We start from the raw sequence: 17,061 nt of genomic DNA, 5'->3' as shown, positions 1-17,061 counted from the left end.
CGGTAGAGTGATCACTTCGTAACAAAATAATAACATAAGTGACTAAAATGTAACATTTCAAACATAAGTGACTAAAATGTAACTTGGGCAAACAAAAGTGACTATTTTTGTAGATTACCCTAAAATATTTATTTATAAAAATTATTACCAAGTATGAATATAATTTATTTACGTGTCCATGTTATTTATTATAAAAATAATATACTTATTCATAAAAAATGTTATAACTTTTTGTCACTTATTTATAAAAAATAATATACTTTTTTTTATGGGCTAAATTCTAATAGAAAAAAGATTCTTGTAACATATCATAGCCAAAGATATCTCTCTTTTTCAAGTCGAGACAATTAAGTCCAAGAAACAATGCTCTACATCTTCAATAGGTGGAACTGAAGAAGGATTGTCATGCACTATTCACAAGGCCATACAACATCAACCAAAGGTGAGATCCTTTCTGGTTAGCCCTACTAGACACAGAGGTACAATCCTATTGAACAACGACTCTAGCTCTGTCCTATAAATTCCTTGGACAGCTATTATGTTTTAAAAGATGAAATGGCAGAGCAGGTTTAATGAGAGTGAGCTTATTTTTTAATGGCTTTGATTGATGGTTTTTTTTTGGACTATGATTAATGGTGCAAGGCAAATACCAGTTGGTTTCGACACAATTATAAGTATTTACCTCCATAAGGTTTAGAAACTCTTATATGAATAAACAATTAATTAATTTAAAAATTAGTGTGACATATTAATTCATAAGATGTTTTAATTACGGTAAATGTAAAATATAACATATTTTAAGAAATTATGGACATCAACAATTCTCAAAGTAAAGATAGAAACCTTTGCAAAAGTATACAAACAGAAATTTCTTTCATGTAATGTAAACCTTACAGTTTGCGAATTCTTCTGTAGTATTTAATGGCTTAGCTACCAATATTGCATAGTTGGAAAGACTGATTGCTTCATCTTTTGACCAATATCAATCTGCAACAAGAGGACTAGTGTTATAATATCCAAAAAATTTCACGTGCAAATTCACCAACATGCAATGTTCTTTGCAGGAAAAATTATACTAATTTTGTCCATAGCAAACTAAAAGTTCCTTCTGACATAGTCCAAATCCCATATCGAGAGCGCCAGCCAAGGCTAAGGCAGAGATGCATTATAAAGGAAATATCAAGATGAGCTTAAGCTCATACCTTTCTCGGCCTTTTGGCTATGATCAAGTGTAGTATCTGCTCTTATCAGTTTAATATCTGATGTGTGGATCATTGATCCACATGATATTAAATCAACCTTTTTAGGGGGAGAGCTCATTGACAATAGCTTGCTATTGGGGCTCTCGAGTGTCGTCTTTGTTTTGCACTACTGCATTGTTGTGGCACACCCCTCCGATTGTAGTTTTAACCTTTGGAACCAATAGACAGTAGCTTCTCATTCGGATTCTCTATTATTAGTTGAGGTGTAAATCTGTTTAAAGACACTATTTCAAAGGTATAGTCCAAACCATAGGGCTATAATTTCTAATTTTCAACTGCATTCCTTAAATTACTGTTTGCCCTCCTAGATTAGGTTAATTGTTAGAAGGTATTTGATTTTAATTTTTCACTTTATGTTCCATTCCCAAAACCCCTTTGATAGAAAATAATGAGATAAATTCTTAACTTGTGTCTAGCAATATTTAAAAAAGCATTTTTGAAAGAAAATTTGTGTTAATCAAACAATTTTTGGCTAAAAGAAGTAGCTTTTCAAAAGCATTATTACTCATAAGCTAAAACTTTTAGCTCTTCTTGAGCAAAAAAAAATCTGGAAGCAATATTACTTTTTTATCCCTCCATTTTTCTTCTTTTGTTTTTCATTCACTTTAAATTGCAAATGTTAATGTAATTTTAACTCTTTTTGAAATTTTAATCTAAATACATGTAATATTTTAATTTGTTAGGTTTATGTTTTCTATACTATGTTAATTTCTAATATATGTTATATATTCAAATTAAATTTTAAAATAAACTCATTAATTAAAAATAAAATGTTTATTTTATTAAAATAATACAAATGTGTTAATATCTAATTACGAATATTTAATGGTTATATTTAAATATTTAAAATATATTTTATATATTCTAATTAAATTTTATTAATAATTAATATTAATTGCTTAAAATATTTAAAATTTATATTTCATATATAAAATATTAACAATAAGTTATAATAAATTATTTTTATATTCTTGCTAAAATATCGAATATTAACTAATTTGAATATTATTTAAATGCATATTTGTTACTTTATAATACCATGTTTAAAATGGACATTTTATTTCTCAAAAACACTTTTTGATAGCAATACTAAATACTTAAATTATCACATCCCAAAAATTGGGTTAGAAGAAATTGAGATAGTGAGATAATGAAACCAAGAGTGGTCACGTCCTGATTTTTAAGTTAAGATACTAAAAATTATGTAAAGCAAGAATTATTTTTGTTTTAAACTCTGGGGAAAATCTGATAAGAATAACTAATTAGATTTGGTGGGAGTTAGTAGGGATATGGTTGGTTTTAAAATAATTATTAACAATTTTTCCCTAAAATTGCTCCTACTCAACCGTTCACATTTTCTATTTTTCCCAAAACACCATTCTATTTTTCACGTTAATGATTCTTAGGGAAAATCTTCTCAGTCTTCTTCCTTCTTTCTTTTTCTTAGATACAATAATTAACTTTGTGTTGACTTTGTCTTGTTTTGTTTCAAAACTATCTTAATCGATTGTATTTTCTTTTGATCATTTGTTGATGCTCTTGTTTCGTGGTGTCACTCTTAATGCATGAAGTGGTTCGGTAAGGTTTCGTGTTTTTGTTGTGAATTAACATTGTTGTTTTTAAAAGTGAATTCTTTGGTCTAATTGTTTCATGTATTGTTAGCAAAAGTTGATGAGTGATCGACATTTTCAACGATTTAAATGATTTGTAAGGCTGTTGTTTCCGTTTAGGTAAGTGATCGATTGTCGAAAGGTTAATTTCCATTTGTTAAGGTTTTGTATTAGTGGTTGCAGTCAAGTTAGTATTTGAAATTAGTGTTTTGTTATTGAAATTGATCATTAATTGTTGGTTTTAGGTTCTGGAAACCTTGAAGTTGCATTCACATCAAAAAACAGTAAGGTGTGTGAATCTTGTAAAAACAACAAACGACAAAAAGCCAAAAAACCCATTGTCAATATCATAAAGCCATGTGGCAGACCGTGTGAGCCACACGACCGTGTGCTAGACCATGGTTTGGGCTATTTGGGATGTGTGGGCCACACAAGCATGTGTGAGGTAGTGTGGGCCACAGAGGCGTGTGAGCCCATTCTTTGAAAATTTACCCTAAGGCCGTTTATGATGTGCAATATGTAATTAGACCTTTTCTGGGTTTCGTTTGGCTTAAATAAGACTTGAAATGTGATATTTGTAGATATATGTCTACATGTGCCATGAGTTAGGTACACGAAAAATACATTTACGTTCTCTGTTTTGATAACTCCAAAAGCATGATTTTGTATGATAAACATGACTCGGTTTAATAAACTCTATGTAGGCTATAAGATATAATCTATGTTAATAACATTTACATAAGCATGTCATATTTCTGATTCGTTATGGTTGTATGTTAGCATGTTAATGCATGTGCATATGGGGTGGGTTTGGATATGATGGAGGAAGTGTTTTTGGCAGCATCACTATAATTTTGGCGGTTTAACTGCAAATTATCTGTCTGGAAGCATAGCTACATTTTAATAGTGACATACCACCACTTTCTGGTGTGATTGGATGGGGTTTGGATATGATGGAGGAAGTGTTTTTGGCAGTATCACTATAATTTTGGCGGTTTAACTGCAAATTATCTGTCTGGCAGCATAGCTACATATTTAATAGTGACATACCACTATTTTCCGGTCTGATTGGATGGATGGACTCATGTAGTCCTAATTGGTGTGATTGGTTGGTTGAAGATATTGTGTTGTGGATGAGGGTAGGATTTATTTTGATATGTTATGACATTTTGATCTGATATATATGTTTCTGAAATTATGACACTCTAATATGATATACGCTTTTGGATATATGTCATTCTGATATGTTATTTGTATATGTGAACACTATAAATGAAACTCTGTTTTGAAATTTGCAATTGTGCATGTTATAGTAAGAAAATTTTTGTATGTAGACTAAGCACACACCGAGTGTCACACCCCAAAATTGAACCTAGAAGTTTTGAGGGTAAAATAGGGATTTAAGCTCTAGTGTGCTCGGGAATTTTGTAGCACGCTAACCTGAAATTATTTTTTATTACAACTTTTTGAAAATTAAATCAATTTCTAAAAATGAGTTTCAAAAGACCTTTAATTTTTAATAAGGACTGTTTTGTAAAAGGGTTCAATTTAGGAGTAGTTATAAAGCAATTATACCAATGTTTAAAAAAAACCCTATTTTCCCTGTCCATCTATATTAAATTAGTTCTTCCCCATATTTTTGGTTTTTCGTCCCTTCCTTCCCTAAACTCCTCCATTTTAATTTTATTTTTCAAGCCTTAATTCTATTTATTTCTACCATCACCCAAGCCATAAATCTCTATAAAATTTCAAGAAAAACACTAAACACCATTGATTTTGTCATCTTTCATACTTGAGTGTTTTCTGGATTTTCAACCAAAAGCTCGCTTTTCTGCCATCGAAGGTAACAATTTGATTCCTTATTAGTTTTTAATGTTATCTAGTCTTTTTAATAGAGTTTTTAGCCATTAGATTGCATGTTTCAAATAAAAGCCAAAAATTGAGTCGTTAATGGCGGATTTTGGGATTTTTAAAAAAATATGGTTTCAAAGTGTTTTTCAATTAGTTTAGATGTGATTAGAAGGTTTCTAAACTTACTTTAAAGTTTTGTTAAGGATTTCTAAGGATTTAATGAATTTTTGTGAAAAGTGCCATAACATGTCGAAAAATTTTGATACCATGAATTGGGTAGTTTTGTGTAGTTTAAAGGTGGAGAATCTGTCGTAGGTGAATAATTAGATGAATGAAATTTGTTTTAGGAAAAAAAGATTAAGTATAGACTAATATATTTGAATTTTAAGTTTGCTATGTCGAAGGTTTTGATTATAGGATAATTTAGCATAGGCTTGTGTTTTAATTGTTTGAAGTGAGTCTTTGGCTAATTGTTTATTGTGTTGTTGTGTGATTTACCTTATTGAAGCTTCAAAATCGATAGGACCTTCAACGAGTAAAGATAAAGGCAAGGAAAAGCTAGTTTAAACTTTCGGCGATTAGGCAAAAATGTGAACAGTAAGTATTTGGAATCGCTACATGTAGACGCGATTCATAGTGTTAATTGGGAACTTAGGAATAGCCTAAACCCCTATCCTAAGTCATGAGTTTAAGCTTACTATTTCCCTTGCTTTATATTGGCAAATTATGTGAATAATTGTGGATTGATTATTATGATGTGATATTGTGATATGAGACATGTGTAATAACTATTGTGAATTGTGTTGTGTTGTAGGCATGATATACATACAAATGACAATGATAATGATATGCTAATAATGCAAATATGTAGTGAAAGCGAACGAAATATTGGTAAATATATATGTGTTGAATTGTGGAATGTGATATTATTATGACAGGTAATATGTGAGAATACTTGTATGTGATAAACGATGTACTTATTTTAATGCGCACACATGTGGTCAGATATGTGATGGCTCAATGAGCATCATTATGGCACTTAAAGCGTAATTAATGTGAATTCGATAAGCATGTAATGTGTACAAGTTTGTTATGTAAATTGATGAATATGAATATAGATAATGTGCATTAAATCAGTAATTAAAAGTGGGTAATTGTGGATATTTTGGCCTTGTGATCTCTTAAAGCCGTTGGATATAGTTGGCATGTCATAAGGTTGTGAATACTCACCTTTGTGTTTTGTGATTTGGGCATTGAGGCCTTGGGATAGTTTGGAGAGATCAGGGAATATGAGCCGAGCTCCATTCACCAATACATGTTTGGTGTGTTGGAGAATGTTAGCTTTATACTTCACTTTTTGGGATATGTTTGACTCTATGAGTTAATTGGTGTGTTGGATATCCGTGTATCCGATGTGTGGTGATAGAGCCCACTTTTATGTTTCATAGCCTCAAGTGCCAAATTATTATTTAAATGTAATCTTATGTGTTGTGATAATATGGTGAGAGACGGATGCATAAACATGTGAATAATATGCTAAACGAGTTGATTTAAGTTTCATGAAAATATTAATATGTTATTATGTTAATTGTATTTGTATTTGTGGTTTGAGTCATTTTCATTTAACTTGTGAATGCATGTGAATATATGAGCTAGATTTATGAGTTATTAAAGCATGTATACGTTGTTTAGTCTCAACGAATTATTGTTAAATGAATTATATATATAAGCGACTTGAGAGTAATTGCATGTAAGAGTATATGCTAGTTTTATGGCTTAATGAAACATGAATATGCTATTTTGACTTGGTTAGAATATGGTTGTGAATGTGTTGTAATATGCTCTTGTTTAACCTTTGATATTGTGTATACTTGGTGGTTACTTCGACATTCACTGAGCTTGTTTAAGTTCACCCACTCTCTCTAACCATTGCAAATATTTAGCATTCGCGGTGTGAGTGGTGCGGGGATACCAAGGAAGTGATCCAAGTTAGGCTTTATTATTTTCGTAGATGGTATTAATAATATTTTTTTGAACTGTGGGGATAAGGCAATATGGTTAGACTTTGATTGATTATTATTGTGGTCCTCATAATATTTTATGAGTTTAGTTTTCGTGCACTTTTGATGGATGTCATAATTATTTCATTGGTATTGTTTTGGTTTGAATATTTACTATGTTGAAATGTCATGAACTATATGTATGGCCAATAGACGTTGAATAATGTGGTAGAACTATTACATGATATTGCCATAATGTTTTGGATATTTTATAGCTTAATTATTCCTAGGAGCTATAGACTTGGACCTTGGTATGTTGATTCTTGCTCAGACATGTTTTTGATGTTTTGAACTGTTATTTTGGTCATTTTGACATTAGTTTAAAAGAGTTAAATGATGCATGTTGATTAGATATTTGTTGGCATGGATTAAATGCTTAGATGGGCTGTATTTTTGTGGTTTGGAGAATAGGTATCGATATTCGGGTTATAAAAACAATAACTCTGTGATATTTCAATGTGCAGAAAGTCAATAATGTACTTTGGCATCAATACCTTACCAAGAGAATCGATACTCGAGGTAAAATAATCCATACTTTAATAAGGATACCGATAATTTTCGAGACTTTGATTTTAAATGAAAAACAGAATGCTATTTTGGTACCAATTTTCTAATCGATATCGATACTTTATAAGAGAAATATTGATACCTTTGTTACAGTATCGCTACCATTGTACTTATTTAGGAACTTTTGCTAAGTGGCTCTAATGCATGTTTAATTGATATAATAAGTTTGTTTGAAGTATACTGAGCATGTTTTAATGTTGCTTTAATGTATGTTGGACTTAAACTTCGCACGAATGCCTTATAATAAGAATGATTTATTAATGACGTGATAAATTACTATGAGTTTGATGTATGACGGTGGTGTAGCAACCTGTTACTCAGGCTCGGTGACCAGATCGGGTATAGGGTGTTACACTGAGCTTCTAGCTCACTCGTTTGTTTAATATGCTTCTAGATTGTTTTATCAGCTAATTAAAATATAGTGATTTTCGTAATTATCTATTTTGGACTTTTGGGACTGTAATATGTTTTTTTAGTTGTGTTCTAGTTTTTGTTTAACTTGTCGGTGATTGATTTTTTTAACGTGAAACTGCAAAATCACATGAGTTAACAAAATGGATTTCGATTTTCAAAACTAAAACTCTGAGATTTTTTTGCTACAAATTAAGTAATTTCTTAAGCCTTTTTTTTGTAAATAATTAAATGGTTTTTAACGAATGTTTACCTTATTTTTGAGAATTCTGCCAAAATTTAAGTTTTTGAAATGCACAACTAAGTTTGATTAAATCGAAAGTTTTTAAACAAGATCAAGTTAAGAGCTATTTTGTAAAATAAATAAGTTCTATGCGTAATTTTTCCAAAACAACATGTAAGTGTTTTGCTAAAAATATTGTTTTCAGAATTCTCGGTTTCTAAAGCTAGGATTTAACTTCTGGTTTTTAGACAAACTAATGTAATTTCTTCAAATTCGACCATAATGTCTAGGCTAGGTTTGGGGTGTTACATAAATCTTAAACCAAACTTTTTAAAAGTACTTATCCGAAACACTTTTCCATAATACTTTTTAAAAGTACTTTTCAAAAGGAATGCTAAACTAGTTAGTGAAATAAGATATAAAGAATGTAAAGGATAAGGGATGTTAGAGAAAAATGAAATAAAAAGTATGTTGTAAAATACTAATTTGAGCTAGGGACTAAATTGTAAATATAAAAAATTTGTAGTCCAAGTATAAATACTTAAAATGTGAGAGGTTAAAGTATAAATATGGAAAAATTGAAGGGCTAATAGTGAAAATATATTAAAGATGAAAGAGTTTAGAAAATAAGGAAAATGGATCAATAAGGACTAAATTGGATAAATGAAAATTATGAGGACTAAATCATAATTTATCAAATTAAGTGATTATTCAAGGATGAACTTTTAAGGATTATAAAGTGTTAAATGGTCAATTAGCATGAGAAAGAATTCTAGAGTGTATTGATGACATGAGAGATATTTTAATGATATTTAAAATTAAATAATTAGATAAATGTTATAATATTAATATTTTAATTAGATTTTGTTAATATTTTATTATGAAATTGATTGGCATAAAAGAGAGGAAATATGAAAAGAATTCATCATCTTTTCACATTTCCATGTGAGAGATAGCTAGAGAAGAGAAAGTTTTATTTTTCTTACAATTTAGTCCTTTGCCATGAAAACTCACTTTTTCATATTGAAAATTTCCTTAGACACCAAAGAGAAAGGATAAAGTAGAGATTCTAGAGAATAAGTTCATCAATTTAGAAGCAAAAAGAAAGTAGATGAAAGTGAATAAAAGGAGAAAAAAAAGGGAAGGAAAGTGGCGAAGCTGATGAAGGAAGGGAAATGAAGAAGAGAGGAAGAAATTCTTGACAAAGGGGGTAAGTTTCATACTAACCCTACTTGTATTTCAATAGATTAAGTTAAATATGCTGTAAATGAGATGTATGAAACATATATTTTAATTTAAATACTAGAAATAAAAAGTATTTGATAAAGGATAGAGATTTAAAATGCTAAATTGGTAAGTAAGAGAAAATGTGATTTGTATTGTGAAAAGTATTGAGATTAAGAAATGAATATGTAATCTACACATAAAATAAGTGATTAAATTGAATAGTAATAAAAATGTGGTGATTATGTATGATTGAATTAAAGATAGTGCAAAGAATAAACCTGTTCATTGGTTGGGCTACCCGCCAAGGCCTGAAGGTCTGCTTAAAATTTGGGGTGGTTTGGGTAAAAGTATTAGGCTCGAAAAATGAGTTTGGGCAAAAAAATTAGGGCCGTTTAACATATGAGTCGGGCTTGAGCTTGAACATTCAAGCTTGATCCCGACCCAGCTTGACCCGTTTTTAAGTTTACAATACTTTATATTATGTTATTTTTATATATTATATAATTTAAAACATATTAAAAAAATAAACCTATACTAAATATATAATACTACTCTAATGTAACATTCAAATAGTGTTAAGATGACTATATAAAAAATTCAATAAATAAAAATGTATAAAATTATTAAATATTAAAATAATATAAAATAAATATTTTTTAAAAAATTAAAAATAATATGGGGAACTTAAAATGGGCTTCGGTTAAGTCTTTTGCAAATATAGGCGAGTTTGGGCAATCAGGCCTAGCTTAAGCAAGCATAAATTATATTAATATCATGCTTAGGCCCGGCCCAACCCACGAGCACCTCTAGTAAAGAACCATGGAAAGGAAAATATTTCCATTAAAACAGTTTGGACACCAGCTGTAACACCCTTAACCCGTCTCCGTTGTCGGATTAGGGTTACGGAGCATTACTGTATAATTGGAAAACATTTAACATCATAACATTTAAATAAACCTAAATGGAGCCTTCAAGGCCTTAAAAGTAGCTTAAAAGTGATTGAGGACTAATTTGAAACAAAACAGGAATTTTAAGAAAAAAGTTACAAAAATTGGAAAATAGGGTCACACAGCCATACGACATAGCCCAGATCGTGTAATATTTGAATAAGGGACACACAGCCGTGTCCCAGCTCGTGTCCTCACCTACGTAACTTACTGAGTAGGGTTACACGACCATGTTACTGTTTGAGTTACCATACACGCCTGTGTGTCAGGTCGTGTGTTAGGTCGTGTGACTCACTGACTTGAAACATTAAAATTTACAAGAGACACATGGTCGTGTTGTCAAGCCGTGTGTGTCACATGGTCGTGTGACAGCTCGTGTCCTAAGCCGTGTGGACCTAAAAATTTATCTAAAATCAAGTCATTTCAAGTCCAATTCATACTTAACCATTCAAACCATTTATGTACACATTCAAAAGGTTCAAACATCATTCAAACACACATAAACATGCCATTTCAAACATCCTAAATCACCTAACAAATATGTCTTTCAAAGACACCACAATTGTATCAAACATTAAGAATCAAACCAAAGCAATTTGACCTTATCTCAAACACACAACCTAGTTCACTTAACTACCATACATGACCATTTGCAAGCCATCAAAACATACCAAAAGAACCTTATTTACAAGCACTTAAAAGTGACTAATATGACATAACTTGATAAGGCATTAAAGTGCACCAAACCAACATAACCTCAAAAGCTTAAACATACCAAAACATACATTACAAAGATCCTATACATGCCATTATTAGCCTTGGAAAAAATACACAAAATCTATAGAAATGATTGTTGGATAGTGTGATGATCTTCGACGAGCTTCCAACCGATTGAGCTTTCGATAATCTATAAAACAAAAGAAAGTAACTACGAAAGCAACGAGTGCTTAGTAAGCTCGTATAAACTTTAAACATAACATACCATTTCATTAATACAATTTATAGATTAGGCATAAATCATTAACACTACCATAGACTTTGTATAAGCCTATACAACATCATCAAACTCACAAGTTAGTACACTTGTTCATGATACAAATGAGTTCAACCATAAGATAAGTAGATTTACATATGTAAATACATCATTTAGCTCATAAATATTTTCGTAAGATCATGATTCAATTCATTTGCATACTTACCATTTCATTTCCTTTTCTTACTCATTGAACCATTTAGAATTACATCGGATACTCAGGAATGCTCACACATAGTGTGCTTTTCCATATAACCGTAACCTTTCCTTTACATCAATGCTCACACGAGCTGTGAAATGGGCTTGCTCACACGAGTTGTGGGTCGAAATGTAAGCTATACGATGCTGCTCACATGAGTTGTGGAGAATCCGTAACAAACGCAAGACTTCAACCATCAATAGGACATTCAAGACCAGTACCTGAAACATGAAATCCTTAATGAAATGTCATTTGTATCCTAAGAATTCTTAAGGTTAAACCGAGACTCTTTATCCATCAATTCATCATAGCATTGTTACATATATGTTCAAATCCATTTACAATTAACACAATATAATATATAATCAAATTAACTAGCATTAACACAATTACAGTTCATACGAACTTACTTTAATAACTAAGGTCGTAGTAGTAGAGTCGAACTAATCTGAAGCTTTCGTTTTTCCTCGATTTAATTTTGAATATCGTTTATATTAATCTAAATAGATAATTTTAATCAGTTAATTACTTCTAGTATTCAATTTAATCCATAGTTCATATTTATGCAAAATTATGAATTTTCACCCTAACATTTTAACTTTTCACAAGTTAGTTTTTAAGCTCATAACTTGAATGTAACTCATTTTAACCTAGACCATGTAGCACCCCAAACCCGGCCCAGAAGTTATGGCCGGATCCGGCATGCCACATCAAAAACCTAAAAAAAAAAAATTCCATTCTAAGTCCGAAAATCGTACTTGATGTTCAAAAGATTAATTCATTAAAGGTTAAAGTGAATGGAAGTCATGCACCGTAGGAAACCGAAAAGAGGTGGTGAGTCCATCGGATCGCTATACCAAGCTCCTTCGGATCCAATCCTAGACATGCATACCGCCATTGCCACACCTTAACGTCATGGATATTTCTAGGAAACCGATTTCATTAAGTCATTTTTAGGAAAAGTGATTAATTTTGGAAAATAATTTCATTGCGGAAGCTTTGCTTGTTGTCGTGTTATTTTGAAATCAACTGTTGTTTTTGAAAACGCGCCTAAAGCTATCCAATTTCAACAGTTAAAATAAGTATTACCTATCTTAGTAATACATATTAAAACCATCAAAAATAAATAAGCGGCCTTATTACATTTAAAAACCCAAAACTTCAAACATAAATAAAAGGATGTCCAGTTCACCGAAGAAAATCAAACTTTCGAGAATGTGGCCACTCAATTCCCTCATAGCTCCAAGCCCACTATGGTTGGGGATTACTGCGTGGATGAAAATAAAAGGGTGAGTTGGGGAAACTCGGTGTGTAAATTAACCCAACCATAGCCTATATCAGCTCAAACCACGAAATAGAATAAGTTGGCCTTAGCCTGCAATGTAATTGAGAATAAAGCCCATAGGCCCATAGCGAGTAACGTAAGATATTACATGTTTATGCGAAACCCAACCATATCCAACCGTATACACCCCCATACCAACCTTACACCGTGTGGGGAGACAACTCGACCCACCCAACCGCTACACACCACAAAATTTGCAGCATGGCTGCCAGAACAGATAATGTGACAGAGTCACCAGATACAGATAATCTTGGCAGAGCCACCAGAACAGATATATGTGGCAGAGCCACCAGATCAGATATTTGTGGCATAGCCACCAGAACGCTTCCTCCATAATATAACCCATGTCCCCATGCAACAGATAAATAATCATGGCATACATCATACAGAATCAGATCGCTATGCTTTTCAGTCAAAATTAACCCTACGGGTATAACGGTAATTTTGCACCTAGGGGTATAACAGTAATTTTCCATACATAGGGGTATTATAGTAATTTAGCTACTTTTAGAGTTTTCATGCATATCCTAACTATTTACGTACTATCAGAACACTTACCGCGCATACTTACCGAATTGGGCCCGTTGGGCCATGAACCCGATCTTTGGCCTATTAAGCCCAAATTATCAAAATGTACGAAATCGCGCGTACTGCAGTTTATTACTTTAGATTACCAAATATACAAACCCAACTATCTTACGAGCATTCGCACACTCGAAAATTCCCAAAATACAGACTTTTTGGCATTTCGGCTTTTCGGCTTTTGCCAATCTAGTCTATGAGAGGTGTCGATTACACACTGCTTATGACGATATCTTGTGAGATCCACACACGAACCGCCTACAATTGGATTACTAACACGTTAATCTAACTATTCAAATACAAACTACGATTAACCCCTTACAATATTCGCCAACCACACCTACAGATCATAGTAAGCTTATAAGAAATCAATAAGCAACTCATTAACAAATTTTTGTCAATGTTTACCACATAATCATAATTTCACTCCAAGCTGTCTTCCGAGCAACAGTCACTAAATTATTTATAACCGGAGCTACGAAACTTCAAATCAAGTGCCGTTAATTTTCCCTGAAAATAGAATCATATATATTTTATACATAAAATTTTCAGAATTTTTGGTATGGCCAATCAATACCAGATTTTTCTTAAAGTTTCCCATGTTTCACTGTTTGACTAATCTGACCACTCTTCATTACGAATCAAATTTCTCATTGTACAGAATTCAAAATATGTTCTTATTTATTTCATTAGAAACTAAACTCAATAAGCTTTAATTACATAATTTATTCAGCTTCTAATTCATCTCCCACAATTTATGGTGATTTTCCAAAATCACGTTACTGCTGCTGTCCCAAGCAGATTTATTACCAAATCACTCTTTCACACATACCTTGCATGCATGTTATTTAAACATGTATATCACCAATCAATCATCACATATCTATGATTTTAATTAAGTATAATCTCCATTTCATCATTTTAAAGCACAACATGTTAGCTGATTTTTCCTTTAACATCTAAGGCACATGCATGCTCATTTGTTTGGCTCAACTTCACCTATCTTCCATTTTTCATCAAAAGAACATGAAACAACAACCATTTCCTTCATTTTAATTCATGACTAAATGCTCACAACACAACTAAAAATCAAAATATACTTCAAGAGTTAAGGTAGAATCAAGAAGAACTCATGAACCTCAAAATAGAAGCAAGGTACCAAGAACTTACCTTCAATTTTCCTCCTCCTAATGACCAAATACTCAAGAGCTTTCTCCTCTCCTTTCTCTTCTCTAACTTTCAGCTATGATGAACAAAGATGGACAAAACTTTGTTCTTTTCACCCCTTTTTCTTTTAATAAAACTTCATATTTCATCCATTTAATTCTTTAATACAAAAGACATGAAATTCTTATCATGAAACATTTACCTAACCCATTATCATGAAACATTTACCTAACCCATTATCATGGAACATTTACCTAACCTATTATCATTGAACATTTACCTAACCTATTATCAATTTGTATCAATTTGTACCATAAATTATGGATATCAAGTGTACATTTTGTCTACAACAATATGATGACCAGCCACTACATGTAAAATGGGAGGTTTGTCATGCAAATCCTCCTATTTTGCACTCCTATTTATTTGGCCACTTCAATTTAGCCTATAGCATTTTCAAACATTTTCACATAGGTCCTATTTCATAATTTCACCCCCTTTTTCTTATGGAACAAAAATTAACTAAAATTGTCGGGTTCTATCTTAAGCTTGGGCTTTCTAGAGGCCCACTAACATAATTAAACCTATGCCAACATTCACAGGATTCCCGAAAATTGGGGCGTTACAGACCATGTTAACCAATGTTACAAGAGACCTTAAAACAACTCATAATTATCAGCAATTCATAATAAAACCCATGGATTTATACTTTTAACAATTTAATCCCTATTTGCAATTTCGTCAAAATCACTTAACAAAACGTGTTTATTTTACAAAAAAAAGATTAACAATCTATCAAAAATTCAAAAACATCTATGGAAAGTCCCTCAACCTTCAACATATTTGCAAATTAACCCTCAGTCTAGTTAGATTAAGCTAAAATGAACTCAAAAATATAAAATCACTAAAAACGAGCTTGAATACATACCATGCAAGGGGAAATAAATCTTAGCCATACCCTAGCTATTCTTCCATGGATGAATAGATTTGAAGAAAACAAATATGAGAAAGATGATGATTTTTAGCCTATTTGATTTTAAGTTTATTAACCATTTTACCCTTAGTACTAAACAAAATTTTCAATAAAACCTTGTCCACAACTATCCACTAACTCACTAAATAGTATATTTACCATCAAGTCCATTAACTTAAAATTCCATAGCCATTTGACTCCTTTAACTAATAGAACTCAACTTTTATACATTTTTCAATTTAGTCCTTTTCACCTAATTAACCATTTAAACATCAAAATTTCTTAACAACATTTTAAAAAGACCTTAATATAATCTTGTAGACATTAAATAAATATTAAAAAAATAATTTACTCATCAGAATTGTGGTCCCAAAACCACTTTTTTCGACACCACTAAAAACGGGCTATTATACTAGCAGTGGCTCAACTTTGAAAATTCACCAAAAAACAATGGAAATTTAGTTAGAGGTTTAATTAAAGATGTAATTAAAGCTTATTGAGTCTAATTTTGTATGGAATAAATGGTGTAAGCAATAGAATTGTAGATTTTGAGATATATTAGTTTTTGCAGGACAAGGTTAGAATGGATTCAAGTTCCCCTGTTTTGACTTAGAAAAATCATCAAAAATTTTACAGAACTTATTAAGGAATTAAATTTATATGTTTAAATTTTTAACAAGTATATTTTCAAGAGAATCAAACACAAACGTTATTTGAACCCCGTAGATAATTAATTTTCAGTAAAGAAAGGTTAAAACTGTCAAGCAACAAAACAGGGGAAATTTTGAAGAATTTACTGTATTGGCTACAGTATAAGATTTAAGATTTTTATGGTAAAAAGATATTTGAGTTGAGTTTCAAAAATATTAGTCAGATTTTAATTTTGAAAATTTTGTAGCTTAGACTCAAAAAATAAATAATTTAGTGATTATAACACAAGTGGACAACTTTGATATGAACACATAAGTAAATTGTGGAACTATAGTTAATGTTACGTATAAGCATGTTATACTAAAAGCTAAACATTCTAATATATACATAAAGGATGTGGAATGGAAAGGAGGAGGAGGAAAAATTAATAGGAGAGTTATAATGTTAAGAAATTATTGTTGTAACGCCCCAATTTTTGGGAATTCTGTGAATGTTGGCATAGGTTTAATTATGTTTGTGGGCCTCTAGAAGGCCCAAGCTTAAGATAGAACCCGGTAATTTTAGTTAATTTTTGTTCCATAAGAAAAAGGGAGTGAAATTATGAAATAGGACTTATGTAAAAATGTTTGAAAATGCTATAAGCTAAATTGAGGTGGCCAAATAAATAGGAGTGCAAAATAGGAGGATTTGCATGACAAACCTCCCATTTTACATGAAGTGGCTAGCCATCATGTTGTTGTAGACAATATGAGTACTTGATATCCATAATTTATGGTACAAATTGATACAAATTGATAATGGGTTAGGTAAATATTCCATGATAATGGATTAGGTAAATATTCCATGATAATGGGTTAGGTAAATGTTTCATGATAATGGTTTAGGTAAATGTTTCATGATAAGAAATTCATGTTTTTGTATTAAAGAATTAAATGGATGAAATATGAAGTTTT

General features: G+C 31.2%; 1 non-coding gene across 1 annotated transcript; it reads left to right on the top strand.

Annotated features, from left to right (window-relative positions):
* Window positions 1–1,198: 1,198 nt before the first annotated feature.
* Window positions 1,199–1,395, top strand: LOC128282972 (U2 spliceosomal RNA). The gene has a single exon (XR_008273319.1). It is a non-coding gene; the product is annotated as a U2 spliceosomal RNA (small nuclear RNA).
* Window positions 1,396–17,061: the final 15,666 nt, after the last annotated feature.

Source organism: Gossypium arboreum, chromosome 10 (assembly GCF_025698485.1).
Source record: "Gossypium arboreum isolate Shixiya-1 chromosome 10, ASM2569848v2, whole genome shotgun sequence".
In the NCBI taxonomy this organism is placed as follows: Eukaryota; Viridiplantae; Streptophyta; class Magnoliopsida; order Malvales; family Malvaceae; genus Gossypium; species Gossypium arboreum.
The sequence above is the reverse complement of the archived record's forward strand: the minus strand, read 5'-3'. Positions and strand labels throughout refer to the sequence as shown.